General features: G+C 39.4%; 1 pseudogene; it reads right to left on the bottom strand.

The window, feature by feature from the left end:
* Window positions 1–11,411: 11,411 nt before the first annotated feature.
* LOC101135898 (keratin, type I cytoskeletal 19-like) lies at window positions 11,412–12,614 on the bottom strand (annotated as a pseudogene).
* Between the last annotated feature and the right edge of the window lie 2,219 nt (window positions 12,615–14,833).

Here is a 14,833-nt window from a genome sequence, read left to right as displayed (position 1 = left end):
CAGATTTTTTTTAATTATTATTTTTGTCTGTGTTTTATTTTGGTTGGTTAATATTGCTATATCTTTCAGATCATCGATCTTTTCTTCTACAATGTTTAATCTGCCATAATGCTATCCCACTGTATATTTTTTATCTCCCATTTTGTAGTTTTCTTCTCTAGACATTTGATTTGGGTCTTTTTCTTTATATTGTCTATGTTTTTGCTTAACTTATAAATGTATGAAATAAAGTTATAATAGCTGTTTTTTTTAATGTTCTCATATGAAAATTTTAACATCAGTTCTGGGTCAATTTTGATAGATTAATTTTTTTCTCATCATAGGTCCTATTTTCTTCCTTCTTGGCATGATCAGTATTTATTAGGTCTCAAGAATTATGAATTTTACCTTGTTTGTTGCTGGATATTTTTGTCTTCCTATAAATAGTACTTAAGGTTTTTTTTTTTTTTTTCCTGTGATGCAGTTAAGTTACTTGGAAACAGTTTGATCCCCTTGGGCCTTGCTTTTTATATTTGTTAGGTGGGACCAGGTCATATTTAGTTTAGAGCTAATTATTCTCTAATGCTATGTGGATTATGAGACTGTCTAGTCTGTCCAGTGTGAACAAACACAATTTAGGGTCTGATATGAGCCACATGAACTGTTATAACTAAACCTTTTGGATAGTTCTTTTTCTGGCCTAGCATAGTTTTCTCACATTCATGCACTAAACAGTACTCAGCTGAAAACTGTAGGAGACTGTTTGCAAATACCTAGAGTTCTCTCCCTATGTATCTTTCCGTTTTCCAGGAGTGTCTTCTAAGAATTCTAACTGCTTTGCTCTTCCTAGTTGAGAAAATCTGCTGGGCTCCACTTGGTTTCTCCCTCCTTGCCCAAGATCTGGAATTTCTGTCAAGGCAGTAAACTGGGGAAATCATAGGGTTCACCTCATTTTCCTGTCTCTCAATGGTCACTATATTTTGTTGCCTGAAGTCCAGTATCTTAAAAAACATTGTTTTGTATATTTTTGACTTTTGTTGTTGTTGTTTCAGGTTAGAGGGTAAATCTGGTCCTTACTACTCCAATGTTGCAAATCAGAAGTTCCTTCCAATCTTCTTTTGTAATAAGAATGTCCTCATTTTATAATAGAAAAGATAAGAGCTCATTTAGGCAGTTTGTTTCTTACACATTTACTTGCTAAAGGCACTATTTTCCAATCTCCTAAAGTGTCTTCCTGACCAATTTTCTAAATACCTTACATTATTTTCAAATATTAATTCAAAATGAATCATAGACATAAATGTTAAACCTACAAATATAAAACTTCAAAGAGAAAACATGCAAAATCTTTGATACCTGGGATTAGGCAAAGAGTGACTACATTGAACTCCAAAAGCCAAATCTCTAAAACCAAAATTAATAAATTGGACTTCATCATAATTAAAGTATCCTCTTCCAAAAGCTCTGTTAAGAAAATTAAAAGACACGTCACAGATCAGGAAAAAATATTTTCAAATTATATATCTGATAAAGAGCTTGTATTCAGAGTACATAAAGAAGTTCTACGACTCAATAATAATAAGATAAGCAACCAAATTAAAATAAAGGCAAAAAATTTGAATCAACATTTTGCCAAATAATATATACAAATGGATAATTAGCATGTAAAAAGATGTTCAAAATCATTAGTCATTAGAAAAATGAAAATTAAAACCACATAAGGTACCACTATGTATCGACTAGAATGGTTATAATCAAAAAGACTGACAATGCTGAGTGTTGGCAAAGATGCAAAAAAACTGGCAACCTCATGAGTTGCTGGTGGAAATGTAAAATGATACAGCTACTTGAACAAATAATATGGCAATTTCTTAAAATATTAAACATGAACTTACTGTAAATTCCAGTAATTCTACTCCAAAGTGTCAATCTACCCAAGAGAAATGAAAACTTACGTCCACATGGTTGTATGTGAATGTTCACAACATCATTATTCATAGTAGCTAAAAACTGAAAACAATTCAATGCCCATAAAGTAGTGAATGTATCAACAAAATGTATATATTGATACCACACAATACGTTCATGAATTAAAATGAAAGAAACACTTATAAATGCTATAACATGGATGATTCTCAAAAACGTTATGCTAAGTAGAGGGAGTCATACTATAAAGACTACAGAATGCATAATTTCACTTATCTGAAATTTCCAGTAACAGCAAGTCTATAAAAGTGGTAAGCAAATCAGTGGTTTCCTGGGGCTGAGGAACAAGGAATGGTTACAAATGTGTTTGAAGGATATTTTGGGGATGGTAGGAGGTTCTAAAACTAGATGGGTGCACAATTCTATAAATGTACTAAACATCATTTGTCACTTACAAAGCATGAATTTGATTGCATGTAAATTATAACTTAATAAGACTTATTTCCCTCCAATTATTGTCAATAAACCAACAACAAAGGTAAATTCAATGAGTCTATATTTAATATTTTTTTCCAAAATAATGAGATTTCATCAAGAAATTAAAAATCTGGGCTCTTTTTTTAGTTTGGGGAGGAATATAAATTATTTTTTCTAGAAAACAAAACTATAAGCAAAAAATGGGCAAGGCAAATTGCTAATCTTCAGCAATTGTACATTAATATATATTTGTTAAATTATTCAGAGAGCTATCACAATCCTATAATGTAGATAGACAAAATAGATTTAATTCATTTCATAAGTTGAAGAAACCTAAGGCTGCATTAAGTTCAAAGGGTTTGTCAGAAGTCGTGAGATCTCTAATTGGAGGAAAATTGTAATTTTCCTTATAATGACTGCTCACTTATGTTTGAATTTTCCTCCACAACTCTCCAAGAGCTTGTCAAATCCCTGCTGAAAGATCCTTCATACCAGAGAACTTGTTATCCTCAATAGGAAAAGTTTTCTTCTTTACAAAGGACAGGCATCTAGAAAGACCAAACATGAACTCTGTAACTTCCATCTACAACATGAAACTAATTGGCAGAAAGAGGTCTCTACCAATATCCTGATATCCTGACTTATACAAATTCATACATATTCACTATACAAATATTGTATATAAAAAAAAATCAGTGGACACAATCCGGATCTTAGAGTCCCAATTCTCCATCAAATACAAGTTCCTTGAGAACTTGTATCAAGGTTCATCATATTCACCATTGTATGCCTAGAGCCTGTCACAGTGCCTGATAATTTAAGCACTCAGTCAATAATTTTGAACCAAACTTAGAATTTTATAATACAAAACATGCCTATGTAAATCACCTGAAAATTTTTCTAATGTCCCTATTCCATAAACATTTATTTTATGCTGCTTTTTGCAGAGATGAATATCTTTTCTTGTTATATGTTACATATAAACAAAATGTGGATATGTGTTAGAGTGGGTAAGGCAGGAACTATATGATAAAAGTAATGATTTTACTGATATGACTATGAATGAGTCCGAAACTTGCCACTTTCAAAGTGAGCTTTGTTAACAATTACTTTTATTAGAAAACAATCCTGAGATAGTGTTTATCACCATGCTTAGACTCCAAATTATCAGAAGCCTTAAATCATGAGAAGTTTTATTTTGAACTATATAGTGATAGCAACAGTCATAGTAACAATCAACATGTGATCCTGAGAGTGCCCTCTACTCTAAGTTACTAAAGAATAATAGCTTCTATTGTTACACATAGAGAAAGAATAAGTTGCCATTTTAAAAATCCACAATTTTAGAAGTCAGGAGACCTACATTGAAATCTGGCTCATATTAGCTGTGGTGAACTCATGCAACAACCTCTCTTTGCTTATCAAAAAACAAGAGGATTCCCACAATCTATGCATGATGAGGTAGTTGTGAAGCTCAAACAAGATAGCGGATATGAAAGTGATTGGGAAACTCTGAAGTACTTATCAAAAGTGAGAGATATGTGCTAAATTGCTAAAAAAAATTATCCATGTTTATCACATTATGTAATTCTTCAATAATCCAAATATTCAGTTCCCTGAGATAGCAAGTTTGTTCTATTTTTTCATGCTATCAATTTTACCAATGAATGTCACTACTCAGTGTGACAAAGTCCATGCCTTAAATGTTGGAACCAGTACCTTACACCAAGAAAGCATAATGCATTCTTTGCTTGTAATAATCACTTAAGAAAAATATTTATTTGAAGAGATGCTCTCAGATATCCTTCAATTATCATTTAAAAGATTAATTCTATGGCAACTTTTACAAATTATCTACATATATTTTTTTACTTAAAATTTGGCATGCATGGCTCATTTAAATTGGTGGTTTTTAAATGGGTTTCCTAAAATTCTTGAACACCATTGGCAATCTCATGTAAGTGAGAAAATCTATACCCAATAAAGAGCACATATGAACACACATTTGAAATTCTGCTTATAATATCAGTAATTCACAGACCTTGTGTGGCCTAACAATTGGTCTATAGTTCACAGGCCCAGGTTAAGAAATTCTGTTTTAAATTTGTGTGAACATTCTTAAATAGCATAATTAAATGCTATATAATAAATTATGTCTCTTATTTTCTTTTTTAGATTGTTTAAATAAGTTTTCTACATTTGCAAATTTAAAGCCCTTATTCTGACTTTATTCTGACTCAATTTGTCTACTCAGCAAATAAACACAAAGTCATTATTCAATATGAGATAGCATTTTTAAGAGTAATGAGGTGGAAAATTAATTAAATGTGGCTGAAAGTTATGAATTATTTAACTAAACACTGTAGGGTAGGGATGGGTGGTCTTTCTGAAGCCCTTTACCTTTTGCAAAATTATTCCTATAACTCAAAACTGCGATCACACAAATGTTCCAGGAACTTAGGCCAAAGCCTTTCTCTCATTTCTTTGGATATTAGCAATGCTGGTGTTTCCAAATAGACTGTGCAATTTCCACATATATTGTGTGTTATGCATTAAATCTGATAAGTATATTTATGGATGTATCCATGGATCTCAGACCCTCTTTTCCAGGCCCTGCCAAGAATTTGACTCTCTCCTACAATAGTGCTGATTAAAATCTTCCCTACCAAACAACCCAATTAAGTGTGCACTGGGTTAGTTTCCATGAAAGTAAAAGCATAGTTTTAAGAAAAAAGTGTCTTAATACTCAATCATTTCTATACAGATATAATCACCAGCATAACTGAGACCTTTCCCAGGATTATTCAGAAAATTAATGCACATATAGCTGTTTGGTTTTGGTTTAGAAAGATATACTGTATGGAAAACAGACTCTTTAATCTTTTTCATAGTTCTAGTCTGCTAAAATTCTCATAGTTAACTACAATCAGATTTTTTTTTATTTGGAGAGAGCTGTTACACATGACCCACTAGCAAAATCCATTTTTAGTTTAAAATTGATATCTATTTATGTTGTAACAGATTGTGTAATCACTGGATCTAAAACACTCAGCAGTCTGCCTACATTGAGGAGGCAAGTATCTGTATCTCACAGGCCGTCTTGCAGATTTTTCTAGGGAGTTGGTTCTCATTTCCATCCTTCATCATCCTTAAAAAGGGATAAAAAAATTTTCTTTCCACAAACTAAACAGACCAAAAGTTTTTCTCAGATAACCACATGGCCAATTCTGTTTTAACCCTAAAGCATTAGCCAATAAGGCAAAAATCTAGTACTAGATGTCAGGAAGTACTCTGCCTTCTGTCTTTAGAAAAGCCTTCAGTTTTAGTGAAAATAAAGAGAAAGTTGAACTAAGAATTTGGCAGCCAAGGAGATCTGACATCCAAATATTTTTTAAATATTTTAACTTATAGTAGAAACACGTTCTTTCTCATCAACCCTATCACCACCCCATTCCTGATGCCAAGTGAGCAATTGTGATGCTATTTTCAAAACAACTATAGAGAGCGACATTGAACCCTAAGAGCGAGAAACAGCGTTTTCCAGATCAAGGGGTATCTGTTTCCTCAGGCCGTTGGACTAAAATGCTGAGCTTTGCCTCTCGAAAGTGTATATTATGTATGCTTTGGTGCAATTAGGAAACTTTAGATAAGTGGCAGAATAGACACCTGTCTCTCATGCCCTACCTGGTGTTTAAGCAGCCAGCTGTGAAAACCCAGTTAGAAAAAAATGTCAAGAAGGACCTTTTGGGTACCATTCTTTCACTCCTCTTATCTGGTTGGCCTGCCTTCTCTCCTTCATGAAAACCCAGCACCTTTAGGTTCACTGTACCTGCACCACTACATAATCTGCAAAGCAAATGCCAATAAAGGGCTATAAGGATGCCTTTGATGTGTGTAAAGGGGGCTTACCAGATAGGCTCTCTTCAGCGTATATCTGGCCTCTAATACCCAACCTTCCGTACCAGATGCTCAGTCAATCCTGGCTGCAGGAATTGAGGAATGTTGACTGAAGACAACTTAACAGCATACATCCTCCCAAGGGCTTGTGTGATTTAGCAAGTGCTAGAGCCTCAAACTGAAGTAATCAAGACTAGAAAATAGATATCCACGACCAGTCAGCCTGAAGGGGGAAGCATAAGTGTCCCTTAAGAACACCAAATCACTCCATATCTCATACATTTAGGATGGTTCTGTGTCTTCGGAATAGGTATCCCCTGCATGTCTTCCAGTCCTCAAGTAAGGGCCAAAACAAACACTAACTCTACCTCCATTTAGTCCCTCCCTCAGGTCAGAGCAAGACCTAGTGGTGCAGCCTGGAAAGCAGGTTGGAAGTAGATAGTGGACACTGAGGAGAACAGCAGTCTGGGACTTCTTGAAGGAAGACTATGTGCTCCATTCTTCACCACTGAACACCTACAGAACAGAAAAGAGAACTGACTCTGTGTTCCTTCTGTGTCCACCATTAATTAAGGGTCTAGATCTAAACATCAATGAATGGAATAAAGTTAGTTAACATTCTTTAGCATTTAGTATAAGCCCAGTGTTGTTCTAAATGCTTTTCACTCATTAATGTAATCTTCACAACAACACCAACAATAGATTTTACTATTACCTGCCCCTCTTCCGTTTGATGAATGAACTGTGCCCAAAATAACACAGCTTTTAGGAAGTGAAGCCAACAACAAAATAAAAGAAATAATATTTATTGATAGCTCATCATGTGATGAGCATGGGCTTTACATGTAATATCTCATTTAGTTCTCACCACAACCTTACGAAATAGGCACTATTACTATTGCCATTTTACAAATGTAGAAAATAGGCTTGAAATGATTTCATAACTTGTCCAAACTTTCACAGCTGTAAGTGACAGGGCCAGAATTCAAACCCAAGGATGTAGTTGGATGTAGAATTGTTCCAATTTCTATATTTATATGATGGAGTTGGAAATCTTCAAAATATTTAAAAGATCAGGACAGTTGTTTGGAGACAGGACAGGAGAAGCTGGAACATTCTTGCCTTTTCTGCTCCGGGAAGCCTAAGAAGATGGGCCAAGCCCTATGGTCAGCAAGAGAAGTAACAAGGGGCATTGAACAGTGAAAAGACTGTTAGGTGGAAGCAACCCTGGCAGGAGGTGCCTTGGAATCTCACAGCCCCTGGAAGGGGGCTTCCCCAAATGTCACCTGCTAAGATGGGCAGACAACTGGACACCTTCAGCTGAACTTCTCTTCTGGGAGAGGGAGGGGAACTGGAAACTCCAGGTCCTTTCTTTCAATGTCTTATCCTGACCCACAATCTTCTATTGTCTGTATTTTCATCTCTAACCACACCCCACTTGGATTTTGCTCCCTGGCAGCAAAAGGCATTACTTACATTTCAGCATTATGTTTAACATTATTTTTCAAATTAGTTGAATTGATAAAGCGCCGAACCAAATCAAATTAGCAACTTTTTTCACGAGTTGCTCCCATCGCTAATAGTTACAAGGTTTTAAACTCTTACCCATTAATCCCCAGATAAATTGTAATGGGTGGGGAGGAGGACGTTGGGATCTGCATTTAGAAAAGGTGTGTTGCATTGTACCTTATTTCTAACTCTCAGCAGTTTTCATATGATCGTGACTCACAGAAGTGATGAGGAAATTATGTTAATTAACAAGGTTAAAATTCCAGATTATGCTCCTAGTGTGATTCATGCTGTACATTACTAGGGGGAAAAAAGGCTAAAAACCAATATTTTTAAACTGCATTGTAATTGTATTTTTGACAGAAGTCTAACACACCAATACCAGAAAGCGGCTGCCCCAAATGCATTCAAAGAGCCAGTCATGTTTTTGAGGATTTTAAAACACCTTGTATTTTAGGACGCTATAAATAAGGGGCTGAGAGGTAGGTCGGTCATGGAGGTTCCATAACGGTCCAGGGGGGGATAAATTATTTAGAAGTGCCGACATTGGGAAAATGCTGCAGGTTTTAAACAGAAAATTAGTGAATCATCATAATCAACCAGAGGGGCCAATGGTGGGTTCTTGGAAGTGGGGTTAGAATTCTGCCGAACTGAACTCTGGTGGCGAGTGGGAAATGGGCCCGCGGTACCTTCTGCAACTGGTTCTGCCTGTCCTCTGCGTTTTGGGGAGGAGAGCGCCCCGCAGTTCCACCCTGGGAGACCCCAGCTTCCCACGGTCTACAGGCACAAAATGGAATTCCTTCAATGGGGAACTCTCGCAGGCCTTGCACCTTTCTTCCCTTCTGCCTCTTAGGTTGCCGCCGCCGCCACCACCACTTGCTCCCTTCCCCAAGCGCATTTCACTGTGCGGGGACCAGAGGCTAAAAAGCTCAGCTGGAAAGCTACAGTGGGGCGGCGCCAGCGCGGAGACTGGCTCCGCGAGCGCAACTGCGGTCCTGGATGAACTGGTAGGGAAGGAGCGCCCGGCCGGCCTGGGTTCCTGAAACGCCGCCGCTGCGCGCACAGTGCAATGGGGAAGCCGGAGACCCACCAGCGCGCCTGGCTAGCGAGTTGGCGGCTGCTTCAGTTGATGTTGCATGGTCAATGTCGTGTTGCAACTGGTGCCTGCTGCTAAAAGAGACACCGCCACATTCTTCCCAATGACCAAAGATTAATTTCGATCATTGCTAGGATTGAGAGGAAGTAATTTGAAGGGCATAATGTGTTTGAAGATATGTGGCCTTTAATATATATCTCCTTACTTTATTAAAATTTCCTGACACTTGAATACAGTACTAACGATCTGCACGTATTATAAGGAAGTGCACCATATTGAAAAATAATAACACACAAATTGCACAAAAATTCTTAAAAACATAATTTTTTTTCCTAGTAGCTTTACAGTTTCGGATCTTACATTTAAGTCTTTATTTTTGAGTTGATTTTTGTATATAGTGTGAGATAAGGGCCTAGTACTATTCAGTTTTCCAACATCATTTATTGAAGAGGCTGCTATTGTACAACATGGGGACTATACTTAATAACAATGTATTGTGTACTTGAAAATTGCTGAGAGTGGATTTTAAGTATTCTCACCACAAATTAATAAGTATGTGTGGTAATGCATATACTAATTAGCTTGATTTAGCCATTTCACAATATATACATATTTCAAAACATTATGTTGTGCACCATAAATGTATACAGTTTTAATTTGTAAATTAAAATAGAAACAAAAAAATGTATAACAAAGAAACAAAAATGGAAGATTATGTGATTGAAGCCCTTTGCGAAGCAGAAATGTTTCTAAGACTCTCCCGGAATTACTGTGTGGTTTGTTTAGCATCCAAAGTGTGTGTTTTAATGCGCTCAGCCGCTCTTGGGCCTTGAGAATCAAGCCTGTAATCAAGATCACTGAGCGACTGGCATCTTCATAGGAAGCAATTGACAGAAGACTCAGGATGAATGGAAGATGGACTCTCCCTGCCTTTCCACACCAAAAATATACTTCAGAGGATTATTTCTTATGACGTGAAAATTTCTTATAATTAATTGTAAGGGAGACGTTTTTTGTAGAGCTGAGCACCAAAACAACACAGATTTATGCCTAAACTATATCAATTCCATTAAAATGAACACAATTATTTCAGGCGCTAACATGAATTACTACATACCATGGCTGCTGACTGGGATTCTTCAGATCTTTCCTGGTTATTCCTGTGTTAAAGACTATGCTCACAAAAATGTTTACAGATGACAGAACATGTAATACCAAAAACAGAAAAATAAGACTGAAATAATGCAAATGAAGCAGCTCAGGGTATTCTGAGAGGAAAACTTAAGGTCAACAGAGGTCAATGTGACAGCTATAAGGATGACCCCTAAGGATTCTTTTTTGTAGTGTTAGTGGGGAGAAAATCCTAAAAAATCTAAATCAGACCTTGTATCAGCAAAGAAATGCTTCATAAGTTGGAGTAGAGATATAAATTAAACTCTAGTTGACTTCTCTACACAAGGACAGGAATAACTCAAGATCGACTATATCATCAGGTTCTAGATGTTCTGTTCTGGGGTTGGGGGCTATAGGAGTTTCAAGGTGAGTCCAGGCTCCACAGAGAATCTTCTCTATAACTTTGATCCAGTTCCCTCTGGATGCCTTGGATTTCCCTCTTGGAAACTAAAGAAGAGAGCAGAAGATTCCCTGGGCCTGTCTACATCCACCACTCTATCATTCTACAAGTATGCACCAGGGCAGGGGAAGTCTGTCCTAGAAGCCTCACAAGATAACTGGGAGACTAAATGGTAAACAGGAGCCAGGCCCTGAAAAAAATCAAGAGGTACCAAGTTTTGATAAAGGCCTATATTTAAGGCATGGAATAAATTCAGCCTGAGTCACAAATAAGAGTTTTGAAAAAGATAATAAGGAAATGGCCAGGTGCAACCATTCACGCCTGTAATCTCAGCACTTGGGGAGGCTGAGGTGGGCGGATCACCTGAGGTCAGGAGTTCAAGACCAGCCTAGCCAGCATGGTGAAACCTCGTCTCTACTAAAAATACAAAAACTAGCCAGGCGTGGTGATGTGCCTGTAATCCCAGCTACTCGGGAGACTGAGGCGGGAGAATTGCCTGAACCCAGGAGGCGGAGGTTGCAGTGAGCCGAGATCATGCCACTGCACTGCCTGGAGCAAGACTCCATCTCAAAAAAAAAAAAAAAAGAGAGGGCGAGAGAGAATAAGAAAACCATGCTTATTTCCTATCCACTCAACAGAACGTTAAGTGCCTCCTTGCCTGACCAGGATCATTGAGTCGGATAAAGGCAGATGGATTCCCTGCTTTCACCTTTCTTAGCCTGGAGAAATGCAGAAACAGAAGTACAAATGGGAAGCAGATTCAACAAAGTGCAAGCAACGTGGATCTCCCTGGGTGGTAAAGTCATGGGTGATATTTATGAATTTCTGATTAGTTCGCCATGTTTTCCACATTTTTACAACGAGCATGTATTGTTTTTCATATATATATATATACACACACGTATATATATATAAACACACACACACACACACACACACACACACACATATATATATATTCCCCCTTGGACCATAAAATTTTATTGGCAGATCAGGGGAAGAGCAGGGGGTAAGGGTCCCTTCCTTCCCATCCCCCTACCCAGGAGACACCCTCCGAAGGACAGCAGAAGCCCCTTAGCCTGCTGCCTCAGAGGACCTTGGAGGCGGACAGGTTGTTGTAGTGATCTTTCTGGCCCTCGAGCAGGCTGCGGTAGGTGGAGATCTCCTGCTCCAGCCACGACTTGATGTCCACGAACTGCTGGTAATCCTGATTCTGCCGCTCACTATCAGCTCGCACATCGCCCAGCTGGGCTTCAATGCAGTTGATCAGCGGATGGATCTGCGCCAGCTGGACTCCAAAGCGCGCCTCCGTTTCTGCCAGTGTGCCTTCCAAGGCGGCTTTCATGCTCAGCCGTGACTGCAGCTCAAGACCCTGGAGGGTACGCTGCAGGTCAGTGACCTTGGACCGGCTCATCTGGAGCTGATCTGTGTGGCCAGCGACCTCCTGGTTCAATTCTTCAGTCCGGCTGGTGAACCAGGCTTCAGCATCCTTCCAGTTCTGCTCCGCCATGACCTCGTATTGGCTTCGCATGTCACTCAGGATCTTGGCGAGATCGGTGCCCTGAGCCGAATCCACCTCCCCACTGACCTGGCCTCCCACTTGGCCCCTCAGCCCACTGATTTCCTTCTCATGGTTCTTCTTCGGGTAGGCCAGCTCTTCCTTCAGGCCTTCGATCTGCATCTCCAGGTCGGTAATGGCCAGGGTCAGCTCGTCCAGCACCCTGCGCAGGCCGTTGATGTCGGCCTCCGCGCTCATGCGCAGAGCCTGCTCCGTCTCAATCTTGGTTCGGAAGTCATCTGCAGCCAGACGGGCGTTGTCGATCTCCAGGACAATCCTGGAGTTCTCAATGGTGGCACCAAGAATCTTGTCCCGCAGGTCCTGGATAGTCTTGTAGTAGTGGCTGTAGTCACGGGAGGGCCCAGCCCCTGCTTCTGGTACCAGTGGCGGATCTTCACCTCCAGTTCGCCGTTGGCTGCCTCCAGGGCGCGCACCTTGTCCAGGTAGGAGGCCGGAGGGTCGCTGAGGTTCTGCATATTGAGCTTCTCGTTGCCCGCCAGCAGCCCGTGGGACGCGGCCAAGACGCCGCCGTAGCCCCCTAAGGAGGACGAGGACAGACACGAAGCGGGCGGAGGACACGGACACGCCGCAGCCACCGGAGCCCCAGTGCATGCTGAGCGCGCGAAAGGCAACCTCCGCCGCAAAACTCACGGAGCCACCACCCAGGCCCCGGAAGAACTACATGGCCTACGACTGTAGGAAGGCCTACGACTGTAGGACTGTAGCTACAACTGTAGCTACATGTAGCTGTAGGAAGTCATGGCGAGGCGGAGCACGGACGGAGCGACCCTGGTCCCAGAGGCTGCGATTCGAGGGAGGAGCCATACATTTTTTTTTAAAATAGCTACTTTACATAAATATCAGATTATATGTTTATCAATGTTGTACAAGCACTTGACGAGGGAAATGACTGCTCAACAGATAAGCTACCTAAGGCGGAGGTTAAATGGCTTATTAAGATCACAGAACTGGCCAGCAGCGGTGTCTCACGCCTGTAATACCAGCACTTTGGGAGGCCGAGGCGGGCAGATCACGAGGTCAGGAGATCGACAGCATCCTGGCCAACATGGTGAAACCCCATCTCTACTAAAAACACAAAAATTAGCTAGGCGTGGTGGCGCGCGCCTGTAGTCCCAGCTACCCAGCTAATCAGGAGGCTGAGGCAGGAGAATGGCTTGAACCCGGGAGGCAGAGGTTGCAGTGAGCCAACATCAGTTGCCACTGCACTCTAGCCTGGCGACAAAGTGAGACTCCGTCTAAAACAAAAACAAAAACAAAAAACAACAAAAAACACAGAACTATAGCGAAGAAGAAAGGTGGCGGACGCACATAACTGCATATTACCAAAAGATTTTTTTTGTTTCTTTTCTTTTTCCTTTTTGCAAGAGAACCGGGATTAAAATCTAAGCTTTCTAAGTCTCCGGATCTGTACCCTTTCCACCAGCTGACAGTCTGCTAATAACAATATGCACTCTCAAGGATCAAGATAAGCACTGCAATACATTCATTCACAAAATAATGAAATGTAAGAAACCTATATATGAAAAACATTTTCATGTCTCACTCTCTTGCTTTTACTCTGTCACTATTCCTTTTTAATTTTTTATTTCTTTTTATTTATTTTATATCTCTATTAAAGGCTTACCCTTAAATTGTATTTGGAAAATAAATAAAAGGAAAAATCACATATTCTCATTATACTAAAATGACTACTGTTGATAAGCAAGTTAGGTATGGTCAGACTTAAAATATAGATTGAAGCATGCATAAAATTCACTTTATGTGCCTACAAGTCAAAAGTCATCAGGCACACTCTCCAATTATAGGAAGTGCTCTAAAATCTACATGCTTCTCACACAGGCAACTCTGTGGTTTTCTCTGGGGTGAATAACAGCATCAACCCCTTCTATCTGTAACCATAAGACAACAAATTCCCTGCATTTTCCAATTTTTTCTTCATCTTCTACGTCCTCATTTGGGTTATTGTAAAAATCAAAAGAAATTAAAGAAATAGGTAAAGTAACTTGTTATGTTTGCTATTAGCAATAGCCTTGACACGTTCTCACTTTTTCAAGAAACCTTCATCTACAGCCCTATGGGGAGTAACCTCCCCCTCTGCTGTTCTGCTAGCATTTTCTTTGTACCTCTAATAATGCAGAAATGGGGTATGTCTTGAGTTAGAATTATTTATGTATGTGTGTCTACTTTCTACCCTGGATTATAGGCCACTTCTGAGTGGGGATCATATTTTATTCATTGTGTTTTGGCCACATTGGGCAGGGGGACTTGTAGTGTGAGAGCACTTTGCCAAGTGTAAAGCACTATCAACTTGATGATGATTTGCATCAAGCATATTCTGAATTGTATTGCATTCTTTGTCAGTGAGGGTCATTACTACTTCTCTCCTAGAGCAACGTTTATGAAGTTAGAAGTTAGGAAATTCTCTTTTCAATGAGAGAGCAGGCCCAGATGGCAGAAATGTGGAGTCCAGATACATCTTCTCATTGTTCTCCCTGGAACAGATCCACTTTCCTAAAGATGGAATTGTCTTTTTGCCTTAGTCGCAATGTAAGTAAATAGAAGTCACCTTTTCTAATAATACACTTCCTCTTTCATGATTTCTTAGACAAAGGCATGAACACACAAAACTTCCCATTATCTAAGTAACTGAGGCAGTGAAGAGTAAGGAAGTATTGAAGAAAATGCATGGTTTATGACTTCTTTTTCAGTGGTTTGGAAATTCAAAGCTATGGAGAAGAGCAAACCATGGAAGGCTATTCCTGTAAATGCCCTCAGCACTCACTTAGTTCAAGTCTTT

The sequence above is a fragment of the Gorilla gorilla genome, chromosome 5, assembly GCF_029281585.2.
Source record: "Gorilla gorilla gorilla isolate KB3781 chromosome 5, NHGRI_mGorGor1-v2.1_pri, whole genome shotgun sequence".
NCBI lineage: Eukaryota > Metazoa > Chordata > Mammalia > Primates > Hominidae > Gorilla > Gorilla gorilla.
Note: the sequence above shows the minus strand (reverse complement) of the source record. Positions and strands in the feature narration are given on the sequence as shown.